Source organism: Theropithecus gelada, chromosome 14 (assembly GCF_003255815.1).
Source record: "Theropithecus gelada isolate Dixy chromosome 14, Tgel_1.0, whole genome shotgun sequence".
NCBI lineage: Eukaryota > Metazoa > Chordata > Mammalia > Primates > Cercopithecidae > Theropithecus > Theropithecus gelada.
The window spans coordinates 91309336-91327575 of NC_037682.1; the positions used below are offsets into that span (position 1 = coordinate 91309336).

The 18240-nt window shown below is 35.2% G+C and overlaps 1 protein-coding gene across 2 annotated transcripts in view; it reads left to right on the forward strand.

Moving 5' to 3' along the window:
* CNTN5 (contactin 5) overlaps positions 1 to 18240 on the forward strand; it is a 1331129-nt gene that overhangs the window by 298526 nt on the left and 1014363 nt on the right. Inside the window, exon 2 of one of the 2 annotated variants that reach the window (XM_025357811.1) lies at positions 7488 to 7626. The exons of the other annotated variant lie outside the window; for it this stretch is intronic. The gene's annotated coding sequence lies outside the window, so the exon portion shown is untranslated. The remainder of the gene's footprint in view (positions 1 to 7487; positions 7627 to 18240) is intronic. 2 annotated transcript variants of the gene reach the window in all.

Sequence of the window (18240 nt, forward strand, 5' to 3'; positions counted from 1 at the left end):
AGACCTTATCTTGTTCACTTTTGAATTTCCAGTAACTGGTGGTGTGTATATCACATAATGGAGACTCAGTAAAAATTATATACATTATTGAAGTCAATTAGTTTCAACTATACAAAGTACAAAGTACAGTATATAATTTTTTTCAATTTATATAAATTGAAAAACTATATCTAGACATTTATTTGATTTGCAATTTGAACCATCATTCGGGTTTCATCATGAAGAAAACCTTCAAGTAGACTGACAGTGGAATGCAGAAAAGATGCTCATTCAAACAAGAGTGGGAGTGGAAATGGAGAAGAAACAGACCTGAGATATACACAGAGGTCAAATAAACATGATTTGATAAATAATTAAATTCATGGATAAGGAAGAATGAGATGTCAGAAACGGCTTTAGCATGTCTGTAATCCCAGCATTATGGGAGGTGGAGGCTGGCGGATCACTTGAGGTCAGGAGTTCGAGACCAGTCTGGCCAACATAGTGAAACACTGTCTCTACTAAAAATACAGAAATTATTCAGGCATGGTGGCAGGCACCTGTAGTCCCATAGTCCCAGCCACTCATGGTGGGGCTGAGGTGGGAGTATTGCTTGAACCAGGAGACAGAGTTTGCAGTGAGCTGAGATTACACCATTGCACTCTAGCCTAGGCAACAGAGCAAGACTCCTTCATAAATAAATAAATAAATAAATAAATAAATAAATAAATAAGTAACTTTAGGATTTATGGTTTCTACAGCTAGGAAGATGATGAAAGTATTGACTGGGATCGAGAATACTGGAAGATGAGATGATTATTGTTACCGTTGCTGTTGGAAGGGGTAATGAAAGGAAGCAGGCATAGTTCCTAGTTTCAGTTTTACACATGTAATTTTGTTGTGACTTTGAGGAATCCAAGGGAAAAAAAGAGACATAAATTTGGAAGATTTTTGTGTATAGGTGGTATATTGAAGCCATGAATTGCCTAGGAAGTATCTAGAGTAGGAATTAAAGAAAGCCAGAATCAAATATTGAGGAATTCAACAGTTAAGAAAGTTCTAAGGCACAGAAGAAGAAAAGCGAAATATTGAGAATGAAAGGTATATAACAAAGGGAACGGAAAAAGTATGATGTATAAAACGGAGGGGAGTAAGTACAGATACCTTTTTTTGTTCAATATAGTTGTATTGTTTAAGAATAAAATAGGGCAAATGTTGAAAGGGGATGTAAGGTTAAGACAGTGTGATGGCTAATTTTATGTGTCAACTTGACTGGGCCATGGGCTGCCCAGACATTGGGTCAAACATTTTTCTGGGTGTGTCTGTGATAGTGTTTCTTGATGAGGTGAAAATTTCAGTCAGTTAACCATGTAAAGTAGACGGCTCTCCCTAGTGAGAGTGGGCCCATCCAACCAGTTCAAGTCTTAAATAGAACACAAGGGTGACCCACCTGTGAGTATGAGGGAATATCTTCTGCCTGCCAGTTTTTTATCTGTTTTGATCTGGGACATTGCTTGTTTTTTTTTCCTTCCTTCAGATTTGAAACATCAGCTTTTGCTGTGTTTTGATGCTGCCAGCCTTTGGACTGGAACTACGTTTTTGGCTCTCCTAAACCTTCAGCTTGCCAACTGCACATCTTGGGACTTGTCAGCTCCCATAATCACATAAACTAATTCCAATTGCATACACACACATGTACGCACACACAACACACACACACACAGACACACACACACAAACACGCACACACATCCTACTGGTTCTGTTTCTCTGGAGAACACTGACTAATACAGAAAGGATATATAAATATATACAGATAGAGAGGACTTAAATGTATTCAATACTGTTTTTAACATATTTTAATGTATTTAAGTGCTGTTAAAAATAATCCCATTTGGCCGGGCGCGGTGGCTCAAGCCTGTAATCCCAGCACTTTGGGAGGCCGAGACGGGTGGATCACGAGGTCAGAAGATCGAGACCATCCTGGCGAACACGGTGAAACCCCGTCTCTACTAAAAAATACAAAAAACTAGCCGGGCGAGATGGCGGGCGCCTGTAGTCCCAGTTACTTGGGAGGCTGAGGCAGGAGAATGGCGTAAACCCGGGAGGCGGAGCTTGCAGTGAGCTGAGATCCGGCCACTGCACTCCAGCCCGGGCGACAGAGCGAGACTCCGTCTCAAAAAAAAAAAAAAAAAAAAAAAAAAAAAAAAAAAAATAATCCCATTCATTGGGCTTCTGGGTAGTGATATGTAATAAAACCAGTATAGCCTGTGATCATATGTCCATTGATGTACTTCCTTTGATGTTAAATGTGGCCATCGGTTCTATGTAATGTTATCCACATTCTGTGTCAGTGGATCAAAGACTTGGTTACTTCTTGGAGAGTGCTGCTAGCTGAAGAGATGTGGGCAAGAAAGGGAAACCCACACCTAAGATATGCTTTGATCCTACTCAAAAGGTATTCCTTCCACCTTGATTGACTGATTGAGTAGAACCAATAGTATCATATTGGTGAAGGGTAGTGGGTAATCTCAGTGTAGTGCTCAGTTGCTGGAAGGTTGAGATTTCCACAGAGGTAGTAGGTAGATCAGCTTTTGTTGAATGAGGATTCATGTTCTTGGCACCATGCATAACCTCCATCTCTGACAACGTGGCCACATTGTGAATGCGTCAGTGTGCTTATACTACAATGTGCTCATACTACAATGGCTGATGAAAGAGACTGGTTTTAGTTTGCCAAGCCATTCTGTGTACTGGTTTCTTTAGCGCCTCTTCCTTAGTCAATTGTAGAGTGTCCATAAACTTATATGTCTATTCCCCAGATTTCCTTGTCCCCAATTGTATTAGTTTTCTAGGGCTGCCATAAAACAGAACATCAAAGACTGGGTGGCTTAAATGACAGAACATTTTCTCATAATTCTGGAGGCTAGAAGTTCAATATGAAGTTTGCAATGGGCTTGGTCTCTTGTGAGGCCTCTCCCACAGCTTGCAGACGGCTGCCTTACTCCTGTCTTCACGTGATCACTACACTGCTTCCACATGTTTCTGGTGTCTCCTTGTGTACCCAAATTTCCTTTTCTTATAAGAGCACCAATGATGTATCACTTAGTGTTGGGCAATACATTTAATAAGCAAGTTTCAGAAGTAGAAAGAACACAAAAATTATTGGGAAAACTTTTTAAAAAATCTCATATCTAAACCAGGATTTTAACATGAATAGAAGCTCTTTAGGTGGACAAGGGTGGGAAGTGGTCATTTGAAGCATAGGGAACAATGTTGAATACTATCTTGAAGTTACTACGTTGTTGATAAAAATTAATTATCAATTTAAGGTTTAATTACAAGGTTTTATTTCATATTAATTTTAAATATTTGTTTTTCTGGTCAATAACACAATAAGAATAGAAAATTACAGGCAGAGTCTATTCAAGACAGCCACCCTAGGATAAGGGACAAATTTTTGTATCCCAGCCTAATAAAAGAGAGAAATGAGATAAACTCTAAAAAGAAGATACAGACATTGGTGACGATTTGAAATAGAGGGAGTTATGACTGTAAAAAAGAAAATAAGAATATCAGGTGATTACATGGCTTTTACAATTTTAGGCTATTTTTCCATCTGTAAAGTAAAATTCATGTTAGATTACAAAATCACAGCAAAACGATAAAAGATAAATGTATGTTGACCTATGGTGTGTGAAGCAAGGTTGTGAAATAATAAGACAACTTACCTTATTTTTCAGTAAGTCTCCTATGATTACTTATTTAGATTTGATCTAGTTTTCAAAGAAATGGAGAGAAAAATATAAGTTGGCTAAGGTCATTGTTTTTCATAAAGCGAAACTTGAGGAATAACAACTAACATATGTAAAACTTTCAGTTTAGGAATAATTTTCTCATCTATTATTCTTAAGACTTTTATTATAATTCCTTGAGTAGGCATAGGATCTGACATCATTACTCCCAGAAATGGTAAATAAGTGTTTAAGATCTAAACATAAGTGTATGGTAGAAACCTAAAGAAATCTGACTCTGACTGCAGATGAAGTAGTCTCATCATCACAACATACTGTCTTTTCTTTTTTTAATTTAATTTAATTTTATTATACTTTATGTTCTAGGGTACACGTGCACAATGTGCAGGTTTGTTACATACGTATACATGTGCCATGTTGGTGTGCTGCACCCATTAACTCGTCATTTATATTAGGTATATCTCCCAGTGCTATCCTTCCCCCCCGCCAACCCCATAACAGGCCCCGGTGTGTGATATTCCCCTTCCTGTGTCCAAGTGATCTCATTGTTCAGTTCCCACCTACAAGTGAGAACACACAGTATTTGGTTTTCTGTTGTTGTGATAGTTTGCTGAGAATGATGGTTTCCAACTGCATCCATGTCCCTACAAAAGGACACGAACTTATCCTTTTTTATGGCTGCATAGTATTCCATGGTGTATATGTGCCACATTTTCTTAATCCAGTCTGTCATTGGTGGACATTTGGGTTGGTTCCAAGTCTTTGCTATTGTGAATAGTGCCACAATAAACATACATGTGCATGTGTCTTTATAGCAGCATGATTTATAATCCTTTGGGTATATATCCAGTAATGGGATGGCTGGGTCAAATGGCATTTCTAGTTCTAGATCCTTGAGGAATTGCCACACTGTCTTCCACAATGGTTGAACTAGTTTACAGTCCCACCAACAGTGTAAAAGTGTTCCTATTTCTCCACATCCTCTCCAGCACCTGTTGTTTTCTGACTTTTTAATGATCACCATTCTAACTGGTGTGAGATGGTATCTCATTGTGGTTTTCATTTGCATTTCTCTGATGGCTAGTGATGCTGAGCATTTTTTCATGTGTCTGTTGGCTGCATAAATGTCTTCTTTTGAGAAGTGTCTGTTAATATCCTTTTGCCTACTCTTTGATGGGGTTGTTTGTTTTTTTTTTTTCTCGTAAATTTGTTTGAGTTCTTTGTAGGTTCTGGATATTAGCCCTTTGTCAGATGAGTAGATTGCGAAAATTTTCTCCCATTCTGTAGGTTGCCTGTTCATTCTGATGGTAGTTTCTTTTGCTGTGCAGAAGTTCTTTAGTTTAATTAGATCCCATTTGTCAATTTTGGCTTTTGTTGCCATTGCTTTTGGTGTTTTAGACATGAAGTTTTTGCTCATGCCTATGTCCTGAATGGTATTGCCTAGGTTTTCTTCTATGGTTTTTATGGTTTAAGGTCTAACATTTAAGTCTCTAATTCATCTTGAATTAATTTTTGTATAATGTATAAGGAAGGGATCCAGTTTCAGATTTCTACTTATGGCTAGCCAGTTTTCCCATAATCATTTATTAAATAGGGAAACCTTTCCCCATTTCTTGTTTTTGTCAGGTTTGTCAAAGATCAGATAGTTGTAGATGTGTGGTATTATTTCTGAGGGCTCTGTTCTGTTCCATTGGTCTATATCTCTGTTTTGGTACCAGTATCATGCTGTTTTGGTTACTGTAGCCTTATAGTATAGTTTGAAGTTAGGTAGCATGATGTCTCCAGCTTTGTTGTTTTGACTTAGGATTGTCTTGGCAATGCAGGCTCTTTTTTGATTCCATATGAACTTGAAAGTAGTTTTTTCCAATTCTGTGAAGAAAGACATTGGTAACTTGATGACTGTCTTAAAGACAAGCATGAGTTTATTCCAGAGATAAAACGGAAAAGCTTTGCTTCTGAGAAGCAAACTTGAGGAAGGAATTTGAAAATAACAACCATCACCACAACAACAGTGTTCATTATAATTTTTTTTTATTTTGCTATGTTAGTTCATAATGCAATGTGAAAGTAACTAGTGATACTTCTTATTTACTCAATATGTGCTAGACATGTTGGTAAGCTTTTTATGTGTATTATCTCATTTAATGTTCTCAATATTTCCATATTGTAGGGAAAAATGGTGCACTGTATAATTGCTAAGAAATAATGACAGTAAGAAACACAAAAACCTGACTTCCAAAAAAATCCATCTTAATGACAGTCCAAGATGAAAAATAACATAACTTGTCAAATCCTAAAATAAAGACTTGCTTTTTGCTTAAGTAACTATCATTCCACCTAAGTTTGTAAACCTCAACAAAATGCCTGACTTTTTTAGTTTTTAATTTTGTGCACTAAGGCATAAAGCAGATATGTAAAATTGTTACAATATTAAGAAAATAATGAAGGGAGAAGAAAAAAGGAAGGGGGACAAAAGCAAGGGAAAGAGGAAGGGAGGAAGAGACAGAAGGAGGAAGCAAGGAAGACAAAAAGCTCTTCCTGTTCACAACTTGTATACTACAATAATATCTATAATTTAGACTTGATATCAGAAATGCAAGCTGAGATTAAAGGAAATCTTAGGTTGACATATTTAAAATTGCTGATATTTCACTACTTTTCTTTTTAACAAAAATATCAATTTCCTCAAGTTCCAAATAATATAAATAGAAATCATAAAGGTCAATACCCTTTGGTAGTGACAACTACAAGCAATTGAAATACTTTTTCTCAATCTGATCATGAAATATGTACCTTAGATTTCCCTGGACTCTTGGTAGTATTTTAACATGAAATCTCAGTTGACGGCCTTCAATCACTCCGAAGTCATCAATCTAAAGTTTAAAACTTGTATTCCTTACTCACCTTGATTATGTCAATAAACATAAATGCTCTATAAATATTCTGGAAATATTATTAAAGAGAAAAACAGTAGAATAATTTTCATCACTAAATTTTTAGTTTGATATGAGAATGGCAAGTATAGGAAGATGGTATAAAACTGCTGAAAACTATAAGAAATACGTTATTAGATTCCTATTTGAAATATATGTATGGGTAGCTATGCTACGTTTTCGATGCTAAAACATCAATAAATCTATCAAAGATTAAATTTACTAAAAATATAAATTTTGTTGTATGGAGAATTTCATTAAACAGTGAACTTCATTAGAAATAAAGAGAATAGAGGTGGCCCCGTTCATGTAAATTTCCTTCAGGTCACCGGGGAATATGCACCAGCATAATTCTCAAACTTATTTTAAAAAGTAAATCACATATAAGCTTTTAAGAAAAATGCATATTGTAAATTCTTAAATAAAATAGATAATAAATTTAACATTGCAAATGCTAGGAATAGTATAGAATTTTCATATTATTATCTTATAAAAATTAAGAAAAGCCGGGAATGCAGCTATAAGTTAGTGTGTTAAATATTTTAAGCTATTGTAACCCATGTAAGCTTAGAGTGACATTCTGTTATATTATTAAATATAAATTATAAAGGAAAACAATGCATCTGAAAAAGCAACTATATAAATATACCTAATTAGAAGCTGTAAGTATTTGTTTATATGGGTAAAAAGTATGGTGCTTGTATGTATAACTAAATAGAACATTGATATAAAGTATTTAATAAGAAGCATGGGCTTTGGTCAAGCAAAGTTGGAAAAAGGATTGTTTGTAATCACAATAGTATATATTCTTTCTTAACAGGTGCCTTTAAAGGATTGCCATTTAATGCCATTCAAGATCTACTAAGCATCATTTTTGCATGACTACTGCAAAAGGATTACTTTACAAAAACCAGTTCCTTTGTCAAGAGCATACTTTGGACCCTGTTTTCAGAAAGCAGGTACAGTTCATCTTTTTTAGAAAGAAATGTTGAAAAAAAAATAAGATTCATGCATATCCTTAATGGAGCTCCTAATAACAACTGCTGAATATGCTAAAGCTTAATATGTTATTTTCTCAAACTAAGTGATTTTTCTTTGAATTGAAAACACCTTGATTGTGTCAGTAACATAAATGCCCTACAAACATTCTGCAAATATTATTAAAAGTGAAACAAGGTAAAATATTTGTCCTTACTAATTGTTTAGTTTGATATGAGGATGGCAAGTAAACGAATGTGTTATAAAATTGCTGAAAGCAATAAGGAAAACAATACTCAGATATAGCCTCCTGTTCCATGATATCTTTCTCAACTGACATATCTAATGTGCTAGTAGATGGCTTTTGTGCTTTTTTATGTGCTTGAATTTTAAGGCAATGCTTAAGTTAAATAAGTAGGAAGTCATGGGTGGAGAGAGGTAGAGTCATCCCCACCAGGAAAGGGGATCTCCTGAAGGAAGATGGCTTTTATGCAGTTTGCACAGCAGCTCCTCATTCTTATATATTTACATAACCAATAGAAATTACTAAAGAGTAATTACACTTATTTTGAGTAAAACTGGGCATTGTGTAAATAATAATCCTTTAAAATGAATACTCTAAAATACTTTGAAATACATCATTAGACATTTGTTATTTACGACTAAGTGGTACCAGTAGACTATCTTGAACTAAATCCATTGTGTGCTACTTAACTACAATACTTCTGATGTACTTTTTAAACAATCAATCAAGAAGGTCAGTACACTATGACTCTAGAATGATTATCTTAATCTGCTTATTTATAAAATGTTGACAATAGTGTACCCAATTTCAAGACTGTCACATGTTTATCCTTTAATTTGTTAGGTTAATCCAGGTTAATTGATTCAAAATCGGAGAGGAGTTTTCTCATCCTACTCTATGCTTTCAGTACCTTCAAGCTTGAAAATTAGCATTAAAGAAGAGAAGTTACTAAATGTGGGTGTGAGAGCGGTTCTTTTGGAAGGTGTAGGAGTCTAAAGTTTTACCATGGTATTTGATTTTACTTTCTACTAGCCACATTCAAATTTTGGCAGCTCATTGCAGAAAATGTTACATTCCATGTGTCTTTTATTCATTTCATTAAATCATGCCAGTCTGTCATTTCGACTGCAGGCCCTAACTGTACCAGGTATCTCTAAATTAATCTTGTGAAGAAAAGCAACCACATTAAAAATAAATAAATAAATAGAAGGTATAAAGAAAGGGAAGGGGAAGTATCTAACAGTGAAACCACAAATCATGTGAAAAAATTGAGTTCCATATAAATTAATCCATTGCTATTTTCTAACATTAGCCAGATTGTAAGCCAAATTTTGCCATCAAAGTTCTGTTTGTTACAATAAGAAAGATTTAAGAATAGGTTACACACACAAAATAATAATAATAATCTCTATTCTGTCTGTAAACGTAAACATCTTGGAAGCTGTTATTTCCTATTTATAAAGCATTTTGTTCTTAACTCACAATCGTGGACACATGTTAACAAATCAAACCCTAAGTTTTGTTTTGCATCTGAGATATCTGTGAATACTAGAGATAAATTAAATCTAAGCATCTTAATTGAATTTAGTAATGTTAGAACCAAGTTGTTTATGATGCTTGTGACATTCAAAGAAAGACAACCAAACCACTGAACACATCACAGCAGCTGTATGTAAGAGGGTTACAGATCTAGTGCTTGCTTCCAGATGGATGATGGATATGCAATTTGAATTTATACTAGACACATCAGCAGATGGAAATAGAATAGAGTAAATGTCTTGGACACCTGTGAACTGGTGCATTCTATCAATTACCAACCGAATTGTATTAAATTCATGTAGTTCAACAGAAGTCTAATTAATTTTTTAGAAGAGGCTCTTTGTCAATCTATTAATAAATTCAGTTTTCAAGTTGAGATTGTAGAGTGTATTTAACTGCACAGAGAACCTGTAGAATCAGGTTTGGCAGAGCAAAGTGCACTCTTATTATGTCATTTTTGTTGTTGCTCCTTCCAACTAATTGAAAAGCATATTGGTAGAATAGGAAGCAATTGAAACAAATGAGACAAACTGAGCACTCCAAAAAGACGTAAGTGAATTAGAATTGATGAATCTGATGAGAGTGGATTCACAGTGTCACTTTAAATGAAACGCCATTTCATTCATATACTTGCACCTAATCTGTCACTGTAACAACTGAAAACATTCAGCTGCAAAACTGACAGTTTCATCTTGACATAACCAACTCAATTCCTGCCATAATAAGAGGCAATATATATTAAAAGGGGTCCTGAGTTCAGCCTTTGAGAATGAAATGTTCCACTCAATAACTTATAGAACTCATCCAGGAGACACTGGCTCAGCTCCAAGAGGAAGAGCTTTATTTCATTAGAGAAGAGTCTGAGTGGCTCTAGGTTTATAGATTTTTAGCATTGCCAGGATTCTCATCACCTCATGAAAAGAAACCTCTAAGTATCAATGTATGCATCTCTTAGAGAGTATTACAGTTGATAAGAATAGAGTAGAATGTGCTCTGAATTTCAAAAACAGGAAATCTAATTTTCGTCTCTAAAGCTCTTGACAATTGCATAGAAATTTGAAAAGAAAAACTTTTCATATTAGTTGCTACATAAGTATTGTGTAAATTAACAGTGCTACTACTTGCTAAAATGTTTACAGTGTGGCCATAATTGACAAAACAATGAAGGAAGGTGGATGGAGACAGTTTTGACTGAATCCTTGAAAGAATTTCCTAGCAATTAGAGTGTCCACAGAAATCTTTCAAGGGTCATGTGTCCAGATGAATGAAAAGTGTAATTTCTTATCATCAGGAAGGGAGATGGAACAGTTCCACACAAAATTGTTATTCAACAATAAAATCTTTGAGGTGGTTGTTATAGACATCTGTGTTTTACCACTTGTAAAAATTGGTTATTTATTTTAACTACACTTATAGCTTTTGTCTTTTAGAAAATATTGTTTTGAAGTATTTTATAGGAAAATTTGTTATATGAAGTATAAAAATGCCTAGTCAGGTCGGACACGGTGGCTCATATCTATAATCCCAGCCCTTTGGAAGGCCGAGATGGGCAGATCACCTGAGGTAGGGAGTGTGAGAACAGCCTGACCAACATGGAAAATCCCGTCTCTACTAAAAATACAAAATCAGCCGGACATGGTGGTGCATGTGTGTAATCCCAGCTACTTGGGAGGCTGAGGCAGGAGAATTGCTTGAACCCAGGAGGCGGGGGTTGCACTGAGCCAAGATCACACCATTGCACTCCAGCCTGGGCAACAAGAGCAAAACTCCATCTAAAAAAAAAAAAAAAAAAAAAAAAAAAAAAATCTAGTAAGATGAACCGAAATAGAATGGCTTAAATAAATATATGTATCAGTTGATATGAACATTGTAATCTGAGTTTGCATGAATTTCTTAGACAACATTTATCTCTATCTGCCAGTTGTGGTGGTGGGAGGGGGTGGTTCAAGTTGGATATCGATGGATTATTTTCAATATCAGCCTATCCATAGGAAATACGTTGGTGAATTAATGTTTTCCAAGTTGAAGTTCCTAAGGATATGTAAGAAAACGGAATTTGCCCAAAGCAAGAGGAAGAAAAATAAGGAATACATTTTAGTGTGATAATGTAACAGATCATATAGGCTTTCTAGTACATACATTTTTGCTAGTGTGATTCAAGGTATCTACAGGTTGAAAACATGCAAACACTTTCGTTAATATGAATGTATGCAAAATACCTCATATATGATACTTGCTCAGCAAATATTAACCTTTATTTAATATTTCTATTGTGGAAATAACTCATAGAAACAGGAAATATTTATTTTCTGGAATAAGGTTTGAGAATAAGAAAATTTCCATCCACCTCTGCTTACATACAAGCAATGGAACTGTTAGTCTCAATGCTTAGTCACCTGAATACCTCGAGGCTATACTACAACATAAGAAGGGCTCTATCTCTTCATGATGGGTCTGAAATTCAGTTCGTCTCTCTGAACTAAGCTTAGTATACACAGTGAATCCCAGACAGACAAATTCTTAACTAGATACAGAATTCTGCTTAGAAACTGTCACATTTGCTGAGTGTATTGAGACAATTCTGACAAATGGAAAGATTATAGGCTTTGAAATAAGTTAAAACTAAGATTGACTCTCTGCTGTAATATTTGCTAAGTGAAGAACTTGGCTGTATCTCAATTTTTATAAACCTCAACTTTCATTTGACTGTAAAAAGTGAATACTATCTCATTTTTGTAAGGGTGCAAAAAGTTCACACAAAATCTATCTTATCTGTATCTGTACATACACAAGCAATGACACACACACACACACACACACACTCTTATATTTAAAACTTGGCATCTGAAAAGTGTTTAGCAGATGGTTATTATTGTGATAGAGTGAGTAACATACATTTTTAACCACTGAGTGGACTGAAACTTACTGAAAGTCTTGTAAGACTTAAAAAAAAAAAAAAAAGGAAAGAAGTACATCAGGAAAGAAGGGAAGAAAGGAGGAAAGAAGGAAACAAAAGAAAGCAGGAAGGAAGGGAGGGAGGGGAGAGAGGAGGGAGTCAAGGAGGAAGCGAGGGAGGAAAGGGAGAAGGAAGGGAAGGAAGGAGGAAGAAAGGAGGGAGGGAAGGAGAGAGAGAGAGCCAAGGGAGAAGAGAGGGAAGGAAAGAGGGAGTAAGGGAAAGGAAGGGAAGAAAATATAGATTTGGCCTTTTGGGCATTCATATTTGCATTCTGGGGCTCTTGGGGTTATAAGACTAACATAGAAAAATACATTCCTATCGATCTGTCATAAATGATTAGAAAATGGAATAACAAGAGATCTCATGCATAATGGAAATAATGATTGTGTAGTATTGTGCTGGATTTTGGGTTAGTACCTAGCATTCTTTCCTAAGTCTGGTGCTCTCCAGAATATTAGAAGGCCAGAGACTCTGATAACTGCATTTCTCAAAACACCTGTCAGCAGGATTCATGATTAGGTGCCACTCAATGGGAGATGTAGAAGAGATAGGGAAAATGTAAGAGAAGCAGAAGTCCTATGATTTTCCTTCCAGCCACAGTGGCCTCCGATGCATTTTTTAGTATCATATGCCTCAGTGCTGGAAGCTATGCTAATTGCTGGTAGTTTTAGAGTCCTGCAATGGCCCACTATTTGAAAACTTGCAGTCATTTTAAGATTTAGCAGTGGTCTTTCCTGTGATTTGTTTCTTCAGCTCTTCTAACAGTTTAAAACACGTTGATATCTAAATTTCTTTTTAATTAAAATACCTTAAATTTTATTTTTATTTTTATGACCTAAACTTGATAAAGGAGATGCCTAAAAATAAACATACACACATGTGTGCGCGCGCACACACACACACACACACATATATATATAAAAGCCTATGGAGATGCATAAAAATGGAGAGATATATTGTGTTCGTAGATGGGAAGACTCGATTTTCAAGAGTGTTAATCTTCCCTCAATTGGTTTTATTTTGGTCTAACTTCAAAAAGTTAATTTAGCAAAATTAAGATAGTGTGCTTTGGGGGTAAAGTGGAGCCTTGAAGTAACCTTTGGAAGATACTAGAAAGATCAGAGAACACTTTATGCCTCTATGAAAACCTGATATACAAGTGATATGATACTAAAGACCAGTGGACAAAGAATGGACTATGCTCTAAATTGTGCTAGTAAAATATATTACTCCTCAAAAATTAAAATAAGATCTCTCAAAATGCCATGCAATAAATAAATTAAAATAACTATAGATAGATGTAAGACTTAAAAGGCAGAACTTTAAATTTTAGAAAGAAGAAATTGATAATAATTTAATTACCTCAACATACAGAAAGATATTTTAGACCCACAAAAAGCAGTTAACAAAATGACAGAGATGACTATAGTGGAAAATAAATGAAAAAGAAAACACAATTGTGACAAAACACCTTGGTGCCTAAACTTTTAATAACTCTCTTTTACCTGTAACATAATAATAAAAGAAAAGATTTAGCAATCATTACTTTTACATATCTGCAGTAGATCAACTTTCTAAGTGTGCAGTTTATCGTTGTAGTAAATTGCAATGTTGTATTTAATTTTTTAACTCTTCCTATCTCTGCACATTCAGTGTCTGACTTTCTAGCTCTTCTCAGTAAAGGAATAAAATATACATACTTGATTCTTGACTTTGGATTTAGCCATGTGATGTGTTTTGATCAACTGAATTAACAAAAGGAATAGTATACTAGCTGTGAGGTCAAGCCTTAAGACATAATGCATATTTCCATGAGCCATGTTGCTCTTTTTTCATCATCAAGAGAATAAGGGGGAAAAAAAGAGATATGTGGAATAGAGTCATCCCAGATGAAACATCCCAGCCAAACCCAGCCATAATCAGCTGACCTTCAGCCACTCAAGATGAGCTAATGCTAATAAATTACTGTTGTTTTAAAACACAAAGTTTTGGGGTGATTTTTTATGTAGCAATAGCTAACTGATAGAACTACTATTCACAAAATAATTTATATTCCACTATATTTTGACAACTCATTATCCCTAAATATGCATTTTACTTTTCTTCACTAATTTATCTGTTTATATTTTAACCCTATCTGGCATGCCTTATGCTCCCAATTATTCCACTTGTCATGTTAAAATAAAAATCAAATCCTACTATTTCCACAATATCTGAGTCTCATCTTATATGAAATAAGATAGCATCAATATTTGTTCTTCTGCTTTTCTTTTCTATACAATATTTTTAAGGCTCAGTACTGTGTCTTATACCAATCTGTGCCTCCATAATGTCTTCCACATAGTGCATTTTAAACTAATATTTGAAGAATAAATTAGATAGGTAACAGTTGATATGGCTGATATTTACAGTTACAAAGACAGATTTTTATATCATATACATATGCCTGTTTTATTTACAAGTTATTTCTCCAGATTGAAGTTTTTCCCTTACTCTGTTATGGTGTACAACAATTAAGGGAAAGAGAGAGTTAAAATGTAAATAAAGAGAATTGGCAACCACGCTTCTACAAATGTTAGGTAATCTTCAAGTGATGATCTATTATCCTCAGTGACAAGATGTCAAAATTAGGAAGTAGAAAACCCCTGCAGCTAATGTATGGTAAATTAATTAGTCTGTTAGTATCCAAGATTACACTGTAAGTGTTTTCCAAGTGTCAGTATTTACCTTACTAGATTTTAAGAGGCTAGCCAGAGGTTCAAATATTGGAATGTTATTTCATGAATAGTATAATTCACTTAGCACAACAGTATTTCTTTTTCCTTTGGAAATAAAGTTAAAATATCTATATTTTCATGCTTCATAATTTAGAATTTGGTGCCTATATATACTTTTTAGTGAAGATTTCATGTGTCAAAAGCATAATAAATTGTCCAAAAAACTTCCCTGGTAGTTTTTAAATTGCACATTGTGGCACCAGATCAGTGTTTAGCTGTCTATTTTATTACCATGACTGCAAATGTCATTTGTAAAAAGTTCTATGCTTTTATTTTAATGCTACTTTTGGCAAGCTGGTATGTTTACTATTCAAACAATTTTTTTTTTACCTAATTTTCTTCTGCTATGTTGAAAATGGGAAAAAAAAGAAACACATTTTTGGATCACCCGTGATTTCGGTGACTTTTGGGGCTATACTTACACATACGATTAAACAGATAGGTTCCAGGGAAATAAGCTTACAATTGTGGTAGCTTATACCTATAAATTCTCATGCATTCTTTTTGCTTTATAGAATGGGGAAAATCTGCAAGACTTAGTGTGACCACAGCTTCACAGACTTAATCTACAAACGAGATCCATATTATACTGAATATTTCCTGCTGTCTCTATGCTTCTAAAATAGGTTGATTACTTAAAATAATTAAACATTTTATAATTACTTTCTGAAAATTACTTTTAATAATGTATTAATAATGTGTTTGACACTAAGCATGTGGAATAGAAAATATTTTTTAAATCTCTGAGATTTTATTTGGGGTTAAAAGGAAGGTGAAAATTTTCTGTTATGTCTATATGTCACTATAGGAAATCATATTCTAAGATTTCAATGATGCATGGCAGTGGAAATAACAGAGATGAATACAATAGACTTTCCCATAGACTGAGTTTTCCAGGTCATTTAACTCTCTCTAGTGTCTTCAAAACTCTCCAACAGAGTTAATGATAACAGATTGTCGTATTATTGTCCTCATGGTGACTTGCTTGGGTAGAAGATAAAAAATGCTATACTCTCAAAGCTATAGGTAGAAATATAGTGATTACCAACTCATCAACTCTCTCTCTCTCTCTCTCACACACACTCACACACACACATATTGCATTGTATCCTTTTATTAAAAATATAAATCATCAAGAATGAAATCAAGAGCTGAAAATTAAACAAAAACCGAAACTAAAAGGACCAGCACATACAAGCCTTGAGTGATAAAAATCCTGTTCATTGCTCTTAAAACATCTCAGACTCTTACTCACAACTACATAGGCATCTTTGAAAGCAATTCAAACAAATTTTATTGTCTAGCTTCACAATTCATGAGAGGGTAAAAATAGAATGTGAGAAGATAGATGGGCCTCTAGAAATACACACAGGACTATTCAATGAATGGAGAATTGACAGCCCCATAGTAGCAGCTAAGGAAACTGTAAGCATATTAAATAATTCTACTTGCAAAAAAACTTTGAAGTAGTTCATAAAGTAGCCAGCAAGTGGGAGGGTATGGTGATGGATATGATACTTACCTTAATTTGATCATTATATTATACAATACATAAGTGTATTGAAATAACACACAGTTATCCATAAATATGTATAATTCTTATGTGTAATTTTAAAACAAAATAAAACTTTACATACACACACAGACACACACACATACAGTATTGGACTGAGTCACTTCCTAAGCAATATTAGTATATTGTTAATTAAGTTTGTACTGTCCAATAAGGATAGCTGCTAGCCACATGTGGCTATTGAACTCTTGAAATGGGGCCAGTTTAAATTGAGGTGTGTTATGAAATTAAATATAACACAGGTTTCCAAGACACAGTATGAAAAAAGAAATGTAAAATATTTTATTGATAATGTTCATTTCATGTAGAAATTATAATATTTTCGATATTTGGGGTTAACAGAATATATATTTTTAAACAATGCTACCTTTTTTCTTTTTAACTGTTCCTATTATAAAACATATTTACATATGTGGCTTGTATTTGTTGCTTGCCTATTTCTATTGAATAGGGCTGATCTAAAGGATTTCAGCACTAATATGTAATTACTGATTAAGAATTAAATGTATCTCTCTTATATAACTAATCCAGCACATAGATTTTGTAAGAAATCTCTTAGCCATATCTTAGTTCAAGGAAACATGAAGAAAACATATAAAAGCTATTTCCTTTAAGCATTTTTTTTTTCTTTCTGTAAAGTTGATTCCACAGCCTTCTAGAATTTTAAAGTTCTTGAAATACTTATACAAGAGCTTCTGGGCAGTGATTATTTTTCTTCTAAGTCATATATAAATAACTATGATTACATGCTTGGAATTAGAAGATCTTTAATGAAAGTCATCTGTGTAGCTTGAAGAAGCATCAGTATATCCCAACTGAAAGAGTGAGGCACCGTGTAGCATTGACACTCCACCAAATGAAAGTCTGTGACAGAGACCTGAACCACTCTTTTTTTTTTTTTTTTTTCTGTTGTTGGTTTTTTTTTTTTGTTTGAGACGGAGTCTCGCTCTGCCGCCCAGGCTGGAGTGCAGTGGCCGGATCTCAGCTCACTGCAAGCTCCGCCTCCCGGGTTCACGCCATTCTCCTGCCTCAGCCTCCCGAGTAGTTGGGACTACAGGCGCCCGCCACCGCGCCCGGCTAGTTTTTTGTATTTTTTAGTAGAGACGGGGTTTCACCGTGTTAGCCAGGATGGTCTCGATCTCCTGACCTCGTGATCCGCCCGTCTCGGCCTCCCAAAGTGCTGGGATTACAGGCTTGAGCCACCGCGCCCGGCCAGACCTGAACTACTCTTAATGCCGTTTCTAGTTATAGTAAACTTAGTCACACCATTTGCTCTTACTCTAGGCCCAAACAGTACTGGTTTCAACCCTGCTTCTCAGTTTTGGCTCTTGGAGGCATGCAACAATTACTCAAGCTATGATAAGAAATAAACATGCAACAATTACTCAAGCTATGATAAGAAATAAACAAGAGGCCGGGCGCGGTGGCTCAAGCCTGTAATCCCAGCACTTTGGGAGGCTGAGACGGGCGGATCACAAGGTCAGGAGATCGAGACCATCCTGGCTAACCCGGTGAAACCCCGTCTCTACTAAAAAATACAAAAAACTAGCCGGGCGAGGTGGCGGGCGCCTGTAGTCCCAGCTACTCTGGAGGCTGAGGCAGGAGAATGGCGTGAACCCGGGAGGCGGAGCTTGCAGTGAGCTGAGATCCGGCCACTGCACTCCAGCCTGGGCGACAGAGCCAGACTCCGTCTCAAAAAAAAAAAAAAAAAAAAAAAAAAAGGGG